Raw genomic sequence first — 17,142 nt, forward strand, 5'->3', positions numbered from 1 at the left:
GTCTCATAATGTTATATGTGTGTGTGTAGATGAATGTATGTCGATGGATGAAAGCTCCTAAATATCCCTCCCTAGAGTTGTTGTCTGCTCGCGGATGTTGGTAGCTATCTAGCGCCCGACTAATCATCTGCACGATACACACATTACAGCGTCCTCTTGCTGTGTCCGCCTGTACGGCGCCGTGCGCTTGCCTTGCGCTTTCCATACCCTAGCCAGTGTGGTTGGTGGCGTCCATCTGTGCGGCATTGCTCGCACTCCTGTGCATTTATATATTTAAACTTAGTTTCCTTACACACCCAGTTGTGGTGTAGTGCCAGCGAGGGTCTAATCGGACTTTAATCCCAGTTGTGGTTAAGTACGCTGACTACTCGCTCGCGCTTTAGGTGCGGTACCGCGATCCTGTGATGCAACAGGACTGCTCCCTTCACGCTGGGTGAGGTTGAACCCACGTGTATATACTTTAGTGTACCGCCATATAGTCTGTATTTACTAGCAGCAGGTTTTCACCTGCACGGTGGACCCCGGACTGCGAACGCATCTATATCACCTTTCTTGGTGCGTTCTGCCAGTCCTAACAGAATACTAGCGCCATGGTCTGGCTAGTAAATGATGGACGATCAGCGTTCACAGCGGTACAACCAGCAGCTGGAGGGAAGGTTGGCGGCTCTTGAGCGTTCAACTTCAGCTGTGGATGTCACTGCTGTCGCTGTTCAGGCTGCTAGTGTTGCTGCAGCCACCTTGTCCACTGCCGCTCCTGTCCCGACTCTAACTCGCCTCCCGCTTCCAGAGAAATTCTCTGGTGACAGTAAGTCTTGTAGGGGTTTCGTGAGTCAGTGCTCTATTCATCTCGAGCTTCTGGCCTCTCGTTTCCCTACAGAGCGGGCTAAGGTGGGATTTATAGTGTCTCTTCTGTCGGACAGAGCATTGCAGTGGGCTACGCCGCTATGGGAGCGTAGCGATCATGTGGTGCAGAGTGCTCCGTTGTTTCTGAGCACTCTGAAACAGGTCTTTTTAGGACCTCGTGTCAACCATGATACGGCGCTCCAATTGTTGGCATTGACTCAGGGCTCGTCCTTGGTCAGTCATTTTGCCGTCCACTTCCGCACCTTAGAATCTGAGCTGGAGTGGTCGGATAAAGCCCTCATTCCAATATTTTTGAGGGGGCTGGCTGACCACGTTAAGGACGCCCTGGCCACTAGGGAGATTCCCGCCACACTGGAGGAATTAATTACTCTATCCACTCGTATTGATCTCCGTTTTCACGAGCGGAGGTTAGAGCGAGCCCAGTGTAGGCAGAGGTTTCGGCTGGCTCCCACCTTCGCCAAACCTTTGGAATCTCCAGACCAGGCTCCTGAGCCCCATGAGCCTGTGGTAGAGTCTCGAGCAGGATCTAAGTCCCGGACCGCTCGTGCACTCCAGATTTGTCATCTTTGCCAACAGTCTGGACATCTTGCCTCCAGATGTCTCCAGCGGTCGAGGAAACGTCAGCGTCTAGTGGTAGTTGGTGGAGGTGCACTAGACACGGCGACGTTTGCCTCCAAATTGTCCTTTAAGGGGACAATAACATTGGGCTCATCCTCTCACTCGGTGGAACTCTGCGTGGATTCTGGGGCAGAGGGCAATTTTATGTCTTCAGCCTTCGCCCAACGTCACGCAATTCCTCTGGTCATGCTATCTCAACCAGTAACGGTACGAGTGGTGAATGGGTCGACACTGCCCACACAGATTACACATCAAACTATCCCTTTTACTCTGTCCATGTCACCATCTCATCAGGAGATTATATCTCTACTCGTCATTCCTGAGGGAATTGATGAGGTTCTCTTGGGGATACCTTGGTTACGGTACCACTCTCCTCTCATCGAGTGGTCCTCAGGCAGAATTTTGGGATGGGGTGAATCTTGTGGGAACAGGTGTCATCAAGAGTGCATTCAGGTTACTACTACAGAGGTACCCGCAGATCTCTCCTCTCTCCCCAAGCAATATTGGTCTTATGCAGACGTATTCTCCAAAAAGGCAGCGGAGACTCTTCCGCCCCATCGCCCCTATGACTGTCCTATTGATCTCTTGCCTGGTGCTGAGCCTCCCCGGGGTCGAGTCTATCCATTATCTCTCCCGGAAACGGAGGCAATGTCTCAGTACATACAAGAGAATCTGGCAAGAGGGTTCATCAGGAAGTCAGTGTCACCTGCTGGGGCAGGGTTCTTTTTCGTGCAGAAGAAGAATGGAGAACTACGTCCATGCATAGACTACAGGGGTCTTAATGCTATCACAGTTAAGAACAAGTACCTTTTGCCATTGATATCTGAGCTTTTCGATAGGCTTTGGGGAGCTAGAGTGTTTACTAAATTAGATCTGCGGGGTGCTTATAACCTGATTCGCATCCGTGAGGGGGACGAGTGGAAAACGGCATTTAACACCAGAGATGGGCACTATGAGTATCTGGTGATGCCCTTTGGGCTCTGTAATGCACCTGCCGTTTTCCAAGACTTTGTCAACGACATCTTCCTGGATATGCTTTCCACCTCAGTAGTAGTCTATCTGGATGATATTCTCATCTTTTCTCCAGATATTGACTCCCACCGGAGAGATGTTGGCAGAGTCTTCGACCTCCTACGGGCAAACTCTCTTTATGCAAAGTTGGAGAAGTGTGTGTTTGAGCAGGAGTCCTTACCTTTCCTGGGCTATATCATCTCCGCTCAGGGATTGGCTATGGATCCTGCCAAACTACAGGCTGTGATGGACTGGCAAGAGCCCCATTCTCTTAAAGCGGTGCAGCGCTTTATGGGGTTCATAAACTATTACCGCCAGTTCATTCCCCACTTCTCAACTCTGGTAGCTCCCTTGGTAGCCCTCACCAAGAAGGGAGCGAATCCCAAATTGTGGTCAGAAGAGGTCTCCAAGGCCTTCTCTTCTATTAAGTCCCACTTTGCTAGCGCTCCCATCTTACATCGTCCCGATGTGGATAAGCCATTCCTACTGGAGGTGGATGCCTCGTCCGTTGGTGCTGGAGCAGTCCTCTACCAAAAGGATGCTCAAGGTCGGAAGCATCCATGCTTCTTCTTCTCCAAGACCTTCACGCCAGCGGTAAGGAACTACTCCATCGGGGACAGGGAGTTGCTAGCAATGAAGTTGGCCTTTTCGGAGTGGAGACACCTTCTGGAAGGTGCGCGGTTTCCCTTCCAGGTTTTCACGGACCACAAAAATTTGGTCTATTTGCAGACAGCTCAGCGGCTAAATTCTCGCCAGGCCAGATGGTCTCTGTTCTTCTCCCGGTTCCACTTTTCCCTTCATCATCTCGCCGGGGAGAAGAATATCCGTGCTGACGCTCTCTCTCGCTCCCTTATGTCAACTGAGGAGGAGGAAGAGGAGCCTCGGCTTATTGTCCCTTCCGAGAGCCTGAGAACCATGGCGCCGGTTTCGCTAGAGTCTGTGCCTCCGGGCAAGACTTTTGTGCCCATTAATTTGCGACCGGAGGTTCTCTCTTGGGCTCATTCGTCCAGGGTGGGTGGACACTTTGGGACAAAGAGGACATCTGAGCTACTGGCGAGGACGTACTGGTGGCCGCATATGGTCCGGGATGTCAGGGATTATGTTCTGGCGTGTGTCTCCTGCGCCAAAAATAAATCTCCGTGTCAAAGGCCAGCTGGTTTGCTCTATCCCTTGCCGGTGGCAGATAGGCCCTGGGAGATGGTCGGGATGGACTTTGTTGTGGGTTTGCCCAAGTCTCGCGGCTGTACCATCATTTGGGTCATCACCGATCATTTCTCAAAAATGGTGCATTTGGTGCCGCTGCCGCGGTTACCTTCTGCACGGGCCTTGGCAGCGTTGTTCATTAGACATATCTTCCGCCTGCATGGTATGCCAGACAAAATTGTCAGTGACCGGGGTCCCCAGTTTGCATCTCGGTTCTGGAGAGAGCTCTGTCGTCTTCTCAGTATTGAGTTGAATCTCTCTTCCGCTTATCATCCCGAGACGAATGGGTTGGTAGAGAGGGCCAACCAGACCTTGGTCACATACCTGCGACATTTTGTTTCAGCCAGGCAGGATGACTGGGCATCCTTGCTATCATGGGCAGAGTTTGCACTGAACAACGCCGTAGCCGAATCCACTGGACAAACCCCATTCCTCCTCAACTATGGTCAGCATCCACGGGTACCTGTGCCTATGCCCGTGTCTTCCGCCGACTCCAGGGTGGCAGACTGGGCTGTGGAGGCACGGGATATTTGGGACCGCACTCAGGATGCCATTCGGGCCTCTAAGGAGAGAATGAGGTCCTCCGCCGATGCTCATCGGCGCCCCGCTCCGACCTTTGCTCCTGGCGACTTGGTGTGGCTCTCCGCCCGTAACATCAGGCTGCGAGTTGAGTCCACTAAATTTGCTCCTCGCTACTTGGGCCCATTCAAGGTCATCGAGCAGGTTAATCCTGTGGTCTATCGTTTGGCCCTTCCGCCACGCCTGGGTATCACCGACACCTTTTATGTGTCCCTCTTGAAACCAGTGTATATGTCCCGGTTTTCCGAGTCATCTGCTGGGACATCGGGTTCGTCTACGGACGATTATGAGGTGAACGCTATTTTGGGGTGCAAGGTGGTGCGTGGTAAAAAAATTTATTTGGTGGACTGGAAGGGTTATGGCCCCGAGGACAGGTCCTGGGAGCCTGTTGAGCACATTCGGGCTCCGCAGCTCATTGCTGCCTTCGAACGTAGCGAGGCCCAAGGAGGGGGGGTAATGTTAGGAGTCGAGTTTCCTCTGCTGTACAGGGGGAATCTCGATCCATCTCCGCTGCGGTCTCCCATTCTCCTCCAGCCGCAGTGGAGTCTGCTCAGCAGGGACGTCGATCCCAGCGTCTCGCTCAGTCTGACTCTGTGCGAAGAGTTGCTGCTGCTTCTCCAGTCTCTGCCATTAAAGTCAGTGCTGGTCAGCAGCGAGCGGACTTCTCTGGGACTAAGTCCTTGTCTGCACGTACTGAGCATGCCCAGGGTAAGATCTCCCGTTGGAGATCGAGGGTCATGTGCTCAGGCTCTGCAGCACACTCCATTGGTCCTCTTGGCAGGTCTTGGAAGGGCAAAAGTGCTGTAGCCACTTCCTGTGCTGCAACTATATAAACTGCGCATGACCGCACGGCCATGCGCTAGTATTGTCTCATAACGTTATATGTGTGTGTGTAGATGAATGTATGTCGATGGATGAAAGCTCCTAAATATCCCTCCCTAGAGTTGTTGTCTGCTCGCGGATGTTGGTAGCTATCTAGCGCCCGACTAATCATCTGCACGATACACACATTACAGCGTCCTCTTGCTGTGTCAGCCTGTACGGCGCCGTGCGCTTGCCTTGCGCTTTCCATACCCTAACCAGTGTGGTTGGTGGCGTCCGTCTATGCGGCATTGCTCGCACTCCTGTGCATTTATATATTTAAACTTAGTTTCCTTACACACCCAGTTGTGGTGTAGTGCCAGCGAGGGTCTAATCGGACTTCAATCCCATTTGGGGTTAAGTACGCTGACTACTCGCTCGCGCTTTAGGTGCGGTACCGCGATCCTGTGACGCAACAGGATTGCTCCCTTCACGCTGGGTGAGGTTGAACCCACGTGTATATACTTTAGTGTACCGCCATATAGTCTGAATTTACTAGCAGCAGGTTTTCACCTGCACGGTGGACCCCGGACTGCGAACGCATCTATATCACCTTTCTTGGTGCGTTCCGCCAGTACTAACACTGTCTCTCTACCCTGTGGCAACCCAGGGTAATGAGCATAGAGGAGAAGCATCATATACAAGCGAGCTAGTTTGCATCTGTAGAGACATGGGGATCATCCCTCCCCTGTGACCGGCACCCATGGGGACTCTGGCTGTTGGTATATCACCAGGGTCTGCACATAGCCGAGCCCCGGTATTTGGAATCCCATTGAAGATGGAAATGAGGAGGTAGAGGCAAAGCTATGTAAGCTAGGCAAATAGGGCACAGTACTAGCCACAGAGGTTGAGGCTGCAGACCCAGAGGATGCCGAAGACACTTCCTTTTCATATGCAGCCTCACTCTTTGCTGGGCTGCTGCTGGAAGGGGACACGATCTCATCCCCCTCTCCCACAGGGGCGGAGGGCGATGCGCACAGACTGACTCAGTGACAGTGGGGGGGGGGCTGCTTGTGCCTGGAGGGATGCTGCAGATCACCTTACACATATTCTCACATTCCAACTTCATGACATTCCTCATTCTCAGTATTTAAAAACGGACCATGTCGTTCAAAGTTTCTGATCCATGCTGCAACTTGCACCCCATAGTCATATTTATCAATCCATCCAGCATGCTTCTTACTTAAATGCTTCCATCTCTCAGCATCCAAACATCCATTCCTTGGCTTTCCTGCCTTATCTGCTTTATTTCCCTGCTCAAGACGCACCAGGTCCTTTATCTTATATCTCAGATGCGTAGTCTGTCCTGACCTGGTTAATCTAGCACCCATAACAGCTGTCAAAGGTAGCGACCCCTATCTTCAGCCCTGTTATGTATAAGCTGGATCCCACTGGTCTACTATGATAGCCAGCAATCCTGCTTCGAGAGCAATACGCTAAACCGCAGTCCTCTGTTCTGTCCTGATGCTGATGCACACTCTCCTGAAAAAGTAAATCACTATGAACAAAGCAGTTCCAACCACAAGTTCTATACACTCTTCATACATCTGGACCTGAGTCCTCACTAGACTCTGAATATGCAAGGTCTATTCCTGAATCCACTCCGGGTTCAATAAAATAATATTCATGCATGATATTATCTTGCCACCTTCGCATATACTATCTAGAGTCTAATATATCTACCGAGCTTTTGAAGTTACTATATGACAAGAGTATACTCTGCGCCTATACTGGTGAACTGAACATAGACACTTTTCACACAGCATCTGTCTGATATTTCAATCACATCCATACATACATTACTTCTGCACTTTCTCACTCCCCACATCTTATCAAAATGCTCTAGTGCCAATGGACAAAAGCATAAATCACAAAAGCATAAATCACATCTATCTGTGGAATCTCTTAGTTGGTTCTCTATATCCTCTAATTCATGTCCTATCTGAGTACCGGGTTGCATACAAAAATCAGCAATTATGTTTACATAGATTGTCTTCACGTGCTCTTTCCCACTTCACTACAAACTCCCACCCGGGACCTTCCTGTAAGCTTTTTCTTGTAGCAACTAACTGGAGAGTTTTATCTTTCTCACTGCTTTTAATGAGAAGGCTATTTATACATTAAGCACACATCATTTAGTCTCCATACATCGCAAGCGCTGCTCCGTACTCCACAACACAGATTCAGCAATATATCAGGACCGCAATATAAACGGAACAGTTCAGCCAGCACTATCAGTACTTCAGTACTACTTATCAATTAACAACTGACAAGGCACCAATACACTGAACTAATATAATTAGCTAACAAAAGCAGAAAAAAAGTAATAAAGAAGGAAAGAAACATAGAGCAAACATATAACAAGTATAGCAAAGCATAGCAGAGCAGGATCAAGACAATATAATTACAATATTTACAGTATTAACAAACACTGACATCGTTACAAACAGACAGACAGGAACCCTTATTATAGATACAGACAAAACAAATGATGGAAAATCATCAGACTTCATAATAAAACAAAAACAATTGTTAACAGCACTGAAATAGACAACAGACAAACAAGAGAAAGCAAAAAACAGATACTTTTTTTACCTGAGGGTTTTCCCGTTAAAAATCCCCAAAGACTGACTCTAGAAAGCCTCCTTTCCCAGAGAGAAAACTGTTTGAGTAATAAATCTACTCACTTACATGGGATCTGTTTTTCTATTCAGGAGTGAGGCAGTCAATTTTTCAGTCTAAGATGAAAGTCGAAGGGGAATATTATATCCCGCTGAAGGTCTCCAAGTTGTTAGAAGAGGGATTTCTATCCTACTCAGGTGTTCTCTGTCTTAGGTACCGAAGCGATGAAACAATAATCAGAGAGACAGACTGCTTGTTGTCTTTCCAAATAGTCTGTGTTTAATTGGGGGTTAGGGTGTTCTTTTATAGTACAAGATTATTATTATTAGTATTATTTATTATTATAGCGCCATTTATTTCATGGCGCTTTACATGTGGTGTACATTATGGTGTACATAATAAAAAACAGGTACAATAATCTTAATAAATACAAGTCATAACTGGTAAAGGAGGAGAAAGGGAAATGAGGCATTACTAGGGTTGAGCGAAACGGGTCGAACATTTTCAAAAGTCGCCGACTTTTGGCGAAGTCGAGTTTCATGAAACCCGATCCGACCCCTGTGCGTGGTCGGCCATGCGGTACGCGACTTTCGCGCCAAAGTCGCGTTTCAATGACGCGAAAAGCGCCATTTCTCAGCCAATGAAGGTAAACGCAGTGTGTGGGCAGCGTGATGACATAGGTCCTGGTCCCCACCATCTTAGAGAAGGGCATTGCAGTGATTGGCTTGCTGTCTGCGGCGTCACAGGGGCTATAAAGGGGAGTTCCCGCCGACCGCCATCTTACTGCTGCTGATCTGAGCTTAGGGAGAGGTTGCTGCCGCTTCGTCAGAAGCAGGGATAGCGTTAGGCAGGGTCCATTAACCACAAAACCGCTTGTGCTGTAGCGATTTCCACTGCCCAACACCACCTTCGGTGTGCAGGGACAGTGGAAGCTCCTTATTTTTTTTTTTTCCTCAGCGCTGTAGCTCATTGGGCTGCCCTAGAAGGCTCCCTGATAGCTGCATTGCTGTGTGTACGCCGCTGTGCAAACCAACTGCTTTTTTCAAAGCACAAATCCTCTTGTTCCTTCCTTTCTGCACAGCTATCTTGTTTGTTTGTCCACACTTTTTATTTAATTTGTGCATCAGTCCACTCCTTATTGCTGCCTGCCATACCTGGCTGAGATTACTGCAGGGAGATAGTAATTGAAGGACACTCCCTGTTTTTTTTTTTTTTTTGTGGGAGATTAAGATTGACATTTCTGCTAGAGTGCCATCTCTGTCTGTGTCATCTCTCACTCAGTGGGCCATAGAAAGCCTATTTATTTTTTTGCTTGATTTGGGTTCCAAAATCTACCAGAAAAAATCACAACATCAATCAGTGGGAGAAAAATATTGGCCTCAGGGCTTGTGTGCCACTCCTTACTCCTGTGTGTGCCATCTCTCACTCAGTGGGCCATAGAAAGCCTATTAATTTTTTTGCTTGATTTGGGTTCTAAATTCTACCTGAAAAAATCAATAAATCAATCAGTGGGAGATTAATATTGGCCTTTGGGCTTGTGTGCCAGTCCTAAGCGTGCCATCTCTCTCTCTCTCAGATAGTGGGCCATAGAAAGCCTATTTTTTTATTATTTTATTGGGTTTATAAATTTTCCCTGGAAAAAAAAAAAAGTGGGAGATTAATATTGGCCTCTGGGCTTGTGTGCCAGTCCTGAGCGTGCCATCTCTCTCACAAATAGTGGGCCATAGAAAGCCTATTTATTTTTTTGGTTGATTTGGGTTCATAATTCTACCTGAAAAAATCAATCAATCAATCAGTGGGAGATTAATATTGGCCTTTGGGCTTGTGTGCCAGTCCTAAGCGTGCCATCTCTCTCTCTCAGATAGTGGGCCATAGAAAGCCTATTTATTATTATTTTTTTTATTGGGTTTATAAATTTTCCCTGGAAAAAAAAAAATGGGAGATTAATATTGGCCTCTGGGCTTGTGTGCCAGTCCTGAGCGTGCCATCTCTCTCACAAATAGTGGGCCATAGAAAGCCTATTTATTTTTTTGGTTGATTTGGGTTCATAATTCTACCTGAAAAAATCAATCAATCAATCAGTGGGAGAAAAATATTGGCCTCAGGGCTTGTGTGCCACTCCTTACTCCTGTGTGTGCCATCTCTCACTCAGTGGGCCATAGAAAGCCTATTAATTTTTTTGCTTGATTTGGGTTCTAAATTCTACCTGAAAAAATCATTAAATCAATCAGTGGGAGATTAATATTGGCCTTTGGGCTTGTGTGCCAGTCCTAAGCGTGCCATCTCTCTCTCTCTCAGATAGTGGGCCATAGAAAGCCTATTTTTTTATTATTTTATTGGGTTTATAAATTTTCCCTGGAAAAAAAAAAAGTGGGAGATTAATATTGGCCTCTGGGCTTGTGTGCCAGTCCTGAGCGTGCCATCTCTCTCACAAATAGTGGGCCATAGAAAGCCTATTAATTTTTTTGCTTGATTTGGATTCCAAAATCTACCAAAAAAAATCACTAAATCAATCAGTGGGAGATTAATATTGGCCTCTGGGCTTGTGTGCCACTCCTGACTCCTGTGAGCGTCATCTGTCACTCAGTGGGCCCTAGAAAGCCTATTTTTTGTTTTATTTGTTTTCTAAATTCTCCCTGAAAAAATCATTTTATTTTCTTTGGTTTCTAAATTATTCCTGAAAAAAATCATTTTTTTTGTATTTTTTTTTCTCTAAAGTCTCCCTGAAAAAATAAAAAATAATCTGTGGGAGATTCATATTGCCCCTTCTGCTTGTGTGCCAGTATTGACTCCTGGGTGTGCCATCTCTCTCTCTCTCCCCAATTGTGGGCCATAGAAAGCCTATTAATTTTTTTGCTTGATTTGGGTTCCAAAATCTACCAAAAATAATCACTAAATCAATCAGTGGGAGATTAATATTGGCCTCTGGGCTTGTCTGCCACTCCTGACTCCTGTGTGCGTCATCTGTCACTCAGTGAGCCCTAGAAAGCCTATTTTTTGTTTTATTTGTTTTCTAAATTCTCCCTGAAAAAATCATTTTATTTTCTTTGGTTTCTAAATTATTCCTGAAAAAAATCATTTTTTTTGTATTTTTTTCTCTCTAAAGTCTCCCTGAAAAAAAAAAAAAAAAAAAAATCTGTGGGAGATTCATATTGCCCCTTCTGCTTGTGTGCCAGTCTTGACTCCTGGGTGTGCCATCTCTCTCTCTCTCCCCAATTGTGGGCCATAGAAAGCCTATTAATTTTTTTGCTTGATTTGGGTTCCAAAATCTACCAAAAAAAATAACTAAATCAATCGGTGGGAGATTAATATTGGCCTCTGGGCTTGTGTGCCACTCCTGACTCCTGTGTGCGTCCTCTCTCACTCAGTGGGCCCTACAAAGCCTTTTTTTTTTTTTTTCCTAAATTCTCCCTGAAACAATCATTTCATTTTATTTGTTTTATAAATTCTTCTGTAAAAAATAATTTTTAATTTTTTTTTTTCTGAAGTCTCCCTTTTAAAAAAAACAAACACAAATCAGTGGGAGATAAATATTTACATTTGCGCTTCAGTGACAGTCCTGCGTGTGTGCCATCTCATTTGTTGCCAACAACAACAGAGTGTGTAACATTGTGGCTGATTTTCGTTGTGGTCTCACCCACCTGTAAAGGGGTAGCTAAATCATACTGAAGTTATAGCTCACCGTGTAAGTTGTGTGACAGCAACAAATACCGTTCGTTTGGTAACGTTTTTAAAACAATGAGGAAGTCTGGTGGAAGAGGTCGTGGCCGGGGGCGTTCATTGTCAGCTGGTAATGAGGGTAGTGGTAGTGGTGGAGCATCAGGTGGTCGTGGGAAAAAAAATATTGCACCTAAGTCTGGAGCTGTGGAGCCAGGTTCGTCGTCTGGCTACACAAGGCCTCGAACCCTCCCTTTTCTGGGAGTAGGAAAACCGCTTTTAAAGCCGGAGCATCAAGAGCAAGTTTTGGCTTATCTTGCTGACTCAGCCTCTAGCTCTTTTGCCTCCTCTCGTGAAACTGGTAAAAGTAAAAGCAGCGCGTCGTTAGTGGATGTTCACGGTCAGGGACAAGTCGCTTCCTTGTCCTCTTCAGCAAAAACAACAACAGAGAAGAATGCAGCAGGCGACACAACGGGTTACTCCATGGAGCTCTTTACACATACCGTCCCTGGCTTAGAAAGTGAAGCAGTTAACAGTCCATGCCCATTACAAGTTGAATCTGACATGGAGTGCACTGATGCACAGCCACAGCCAGACTACTATGCTGGTCCTTTGACTCAGACCACAACATTGCCCTCGCAGGGTGCTGATCAAGAATCAGACCCTGATGAGACTATGTTGCCCCATCACGAACGCTATACCACCGACCGACACGGTGACACAGACGAAGTTGCACACGAGCTACAAGAAGAGGTAATAGATGACCCAGTTCTTGACCCCGATTGGCAGCCATTGGGGGAACAGGGTGCAGGCGGCAGCAGTTCTGAAGCGGAGGAGGAGGGGCCGCAGCAGGCATCAACATCGCAACAGGTTCCATCTGCCGGGCCCGTATCTTGGCCAAAACGCGTGGCAAAGTCAAAACCTGTTGGAGGACAGCGTGGCCATCCGGTTAAAGCTCAGTCTGCAATGCCTGAAAAGGTATCCGATGCTAGAAAGAGTGCAGTCTGGCATTTTTTTAAACAACATCCAATTGATCAGCACAAAGTAATCTGTCAAAAATGTTCAACTACCTTAAGCAGAGGGCAGAATCTGAAAAGTCTCAATACAAGTTGCATGCATAGACATTTAACCACCATGCATTTGCAAGCTTGGACTAACTACCAAACGTCCCTTAAGGTTGTAGCACCCTCGGCCAATGAAGCTACTCATCAACGCAACATCCCTTCCGGCAGTGTAGGGCCACCATTTTCTGCACCACCTGCAGTATCTGTGCAGGTTTCTTTGCCAGGCCAAAGCAGTCAGGGTCAGGGAATCTCCAGTTTCGTAGTAGGAAACACTGCATCTAGGGCACCGGCGGCAACAATACCATCTCCCACCGTCTCTCAGTCTGCCATGTCCACCGGCACCCCCGCTAGTTCCACGATCTCCAGCTCTCCAGTCCAGCTCACCCTACATGAGACTATGGTTAGAAAAAGGAAGTACTTAGCCTCGCATCCGCGTACACAGGGTTTGAACGCCCACATAGCTAGACTAATCTCGTTAGAGATGATGCCCTACCGGTTAGTTGAAAGCGAAGCTTTCAAAGACCTGATGGACTACGCTGTACCACGCTACGAGCTACCCAGTCAACACTTTTTTTCCAGAAAAGCCATCCCAGCCCTCCACCAGCATGTTAAAGAGCGCATCGTCCATGCACTCAGGCAATCTGTGAGCACAAAGGTGCACCTGACAACAGATGCATGGACCAGTAGGCATGGCCAGGGACGTTACGTGTCCATCACGGCACACTGGGTAAATGTGGTGGATTCAGGGTCCACAGGGGACAGCAAGTTTGGGACAGTTCTGCCTAGCCCACGGTCTAGGAAACAGTTGGCTGTAGCCGTTCGCACCCCCTCCTCCTCCTCCTCCTCCTCGTCCTCCTGCAGAAGCGAGAGCTCGTCCACAGACCGCAGTCGCACAACCACTCCATCCGCAGCTGCCACTGTTGCACACCAGGTCTCCCATTATGGGGCAGCTACTGGCAAACGTCAGCAGGCTGTATTGGCTATGAAGTGTTTGGGCGACAACAGACACACCGCGGAAGTTCTGTCCGAGTTCTTGCAGCAAGAAACGCAGTCGTGGCTGGGCACTGTAGATCTTGAGGCAGGCAAGGTAGTGAGTGATAACGGAAGGAATTTCATGGCTGCCATCTCCCTTTCCCAACTGAAACACATTCCTTGCCTGGCTCACACCTTAAACCTGGTGGTGCAGTGCTTCCTGAAAAGTTATCCGGGGTTAACCGACCTGCTCCTCAAAGTGCGTGGACTTTGCGCACATATCCGCCGTTCGCCTGTACACTCCAGCCGTATGCAGACCTATCAGCGTTCTTTGAACCTTCCCCAGCATCGCCTAATCATAGACGTTGTTACAAGGTGGAACTCAACACTGCACATGCTTCAGAGACTGTGCGAACAGAGGCGGGCTGTTATGTTTTTGTGGGAGGATACACATACACGGGCAGGCAGTAGGATGGCAGACATGGAGTTGTCAGGTGTGCAGTGGTCGAAGATTCAAGACATGTGTCAAGTCCTTCAGTGTTTTGAGGAATGCACACGGCTGGTTAGTGCAGACAACGCCATAATAAGCATGAGCATCCCCCTAATGTGTCTGCTGATGCAAAGTTTGACGCACATAAAGGATCAGGCGTCTGCACCAGAGGAAGAGGAAAGCCTTGATGACAGTCAGCCATTGTCTGGTCAGGGCAGTGTACAGGACGAGGTAGCGGGCGAAGAGGAGGTGGAGGATGAGGAGGATGATGGGGATGAGTATATTTTTAATGAGGAAGCTTTCCCAGGGTCATTGGAAATTGGTGGCGTGGCAAGGGCGGGTTCTGGTTTTTTGAGGGACACAAGTGACGTAGATTTGCCTGCAACTGCCCCTCAACCAAGCACAACCGCAGATTTGACAACTGGAACTTTGGCCCACATGGCGGATTATGCCTTGCGTATCCTCAAAAGGGACACACGCATTACAAAAATGATGAACGATGACGATTACTGGTTGGCCTGCCTCCTTGATCCTCGCTATAAAGGCAAATTGCAAAATATTATGCCACATGAGAACTTGGAACTAATATTAGCAACAAAACAATCAACTCTTGTTGACCGTTTGCTTCTGGCATTCCCTGCACACAGCGCCCGTGATCGTTCTCACACGAGCTCCAGGGACCAGCAGACCAGAGGTGTTAGAGGGGCAGAAATCAGAAGTGGCGTTGGCCAGAGGGGTTTTCTGACCAGGTTGTGGAGTGATTTTGCTATGACCGCAGACAGGACAGGTACTGCAGCATCAATTCAAAGTGACAGGAGACAACATTTGTCCAGTATGGTTACAAACTATTTTTCATCCCTTATCGACGTTCTCCCTCAACCGTCATTCCCATTTGATTACTGGGCATCCAAATTAGACACCTGGCCAGAATTGGCAGAATATGCATTGCAGGAGCTTGCTTGCCCGGCAGCTAGTGTCCTATCAGAAAGAGTATTCAGTGCTGCAGGTTCAATACTAACTGAAAAAAGGACTCGTCTGGCTACCCAAAATGTAGATGATCTAACCTTCATTAAAATGAACCACAACTGGATTTCGAAATCTTTTGCCCCACCTTGCCCGGCTGACACCTAACTTTCCTATGAAAAGGTCTTGCCTGTGGACTCTTCTGAATGACTTTTCCAATCTCGTAATTTTCTGCACCTGATTGTCCAGCATACGACATGTTTACTCCTAACAAAATGGCCAAACTCCCCACACGGGGCCGTGGTATCGCCACTTTGCGCCAGCACCCGTGAGAGTGCTGTTTGTCTGAAGAGGTGGGTGTGCCCGCTTTTGGTCGACGGCACTGCCACTGGGTCCCTCATAGTACAATAAAGTGTCTCTGGCGGTGGTGGTGCGCACCCTACGTCAGACACACCATTGTAATATGAGGGGCCCTGGGCCTGTACCGCCGGCCACAAGACAGTTCCCCCCCCAGCTTAAACAGTGCTCTACCACTAGCAAAATTATCTCTCACAGCTTCACCAATGTTTAGTCTATGCGCTGACATCCTTCAATGCCTGGCACTGACAATACCATTGTTTTGACATTTTTGTTATGTTAGGCCTTCGAAGCCTGTCTGCGGTCCGTTCTTTCTACAACTACTACACTGACCAGGCCACTGCTGGCCGTGTTCCCCTGGAACCAATTTAAACTTGCCTACAGCCAGCCCAATTTTGTTATGTTAGGCCTTCTTAGCCTGTCTGCCGTCACTCCTTCCACTAGACTTCCACTGACCAGACCACTGTTGCCCGTGTACCCCTGGAACCAATTTTAAATTGCCAACAGCCAAATGTTATTATGTTAGGCCTTTGATGCCTGTCTGCCGTCACTCCCTCCACTAGACTTCCACTGACCAGACCACTGTTGCCCGTGTACCCCTGGAACCAATTTTAAATTGCCAACAGCCCAATGTTATGATGTTAGGCCTTTGATGCCTGTCTGCCGTCACTCCTTCCACTAGGCCTCCAATGACCTGTCTACTGCTGCCCGTGTTCCCATGGAACCAATTGTAAATTGCCTACAGCCAGCCCATTTTATTACGTTAGGCCTTCGAAGCCTGTCTGCGGTCCCTCCTTCCACTAGGCCTCCACTTACCTGTCTACTGCTGCCCGTGTTCCCCTGGAACCAATTTTAAATTGCCTACAGGCAGCCCAATTTATTATGTTAGGCCTTCGAAGCCTGTCTGCGGTCCCTCCTTCCACTAGGCCTCCACTTACCTGTCTACTGCTGCCCGTGTTCCCCTGGAACCAATTTTAAATTGCCTACAGCCAGCCCATTTTATTATGTTAGGCCTTCGAAGCCTGTCTGCGGTCCCTCCTTCCACTAGGCCTCCACTGACCTGTCTACTGCTGCCCGTGTTCCCCTGGAACCAATTTTAAATTGCCTACAGCCAGCCCATTTTATTATGTTAGGCCTTCGAAGCCTGTCTGCGGTCCCTCCTTCCACTAGGCCTCCACTTACCTGTCTACTGCTGCCCGTGTTCCCCTGGAACCAATTTTAAATTGCCTACAGGCAGCCCAATTTATTATGTTAGGGCTTCGAAGCCTGTCTGCGGTCCCTCCTTCCACTAGACCTCCACTGACCTGTCTACTGCTGCCCGTGTTCCCCTGGAACCAATTTTAAACTGCCTACAGGCAGCCCAATTTATTATGTTAGGGCTTCGAAGCCTGTCTGCGGTCCCTCCTTCCACTAGGCCTCCACTGACCTGTCTACTGCTGCCCGTGTACCCCTTGAACCAACATCATAAAATAAAAAAAAAGTATTTTGCTTATAAAAAAGAAAATACTGGTGAGATATCAAATGCAGACATTTTAACATTAAAAACAAACACACAACTAAAATCTGGTACAGTACTAAAAATGGCCACCAGCTACAATTACTTTATCCTGCAAGTATTTAACTGAAAGGTTTTTTAAATTGAAAACACAGATATGGCATCCACCGAGTGTTGTCCTGTCGCGTCTTCTTTATATTGTTGCCGAGAAGATGCAAAACAATGAAAATAATAAAATCATTAATTACCAAAATAATAGAGAAAGTCAACACCACATTGCAAATAAACATTCATTCCAAATAAAGAAGCAGGGCGCGTCCGAGGGTGAGTATATACCTAATAAGAATATAATCACCCTCGGATGCGCAATGCTTATTTCCAACAGC

This window comes from Ranitomeya imitator, chromosome 6 (assembly GCF_032444005.1).
Source record: "Ranitomeya imitator isolate aRanImi1 chromosome 6, aRanImi1.pri, whole genome shotgun sequence".
NCBI lineage: Eukaryota > Metazoa > Chordata > Amphibia > Anura > Dendrobatidae > Ranitomeya > Ranitomeya imitator.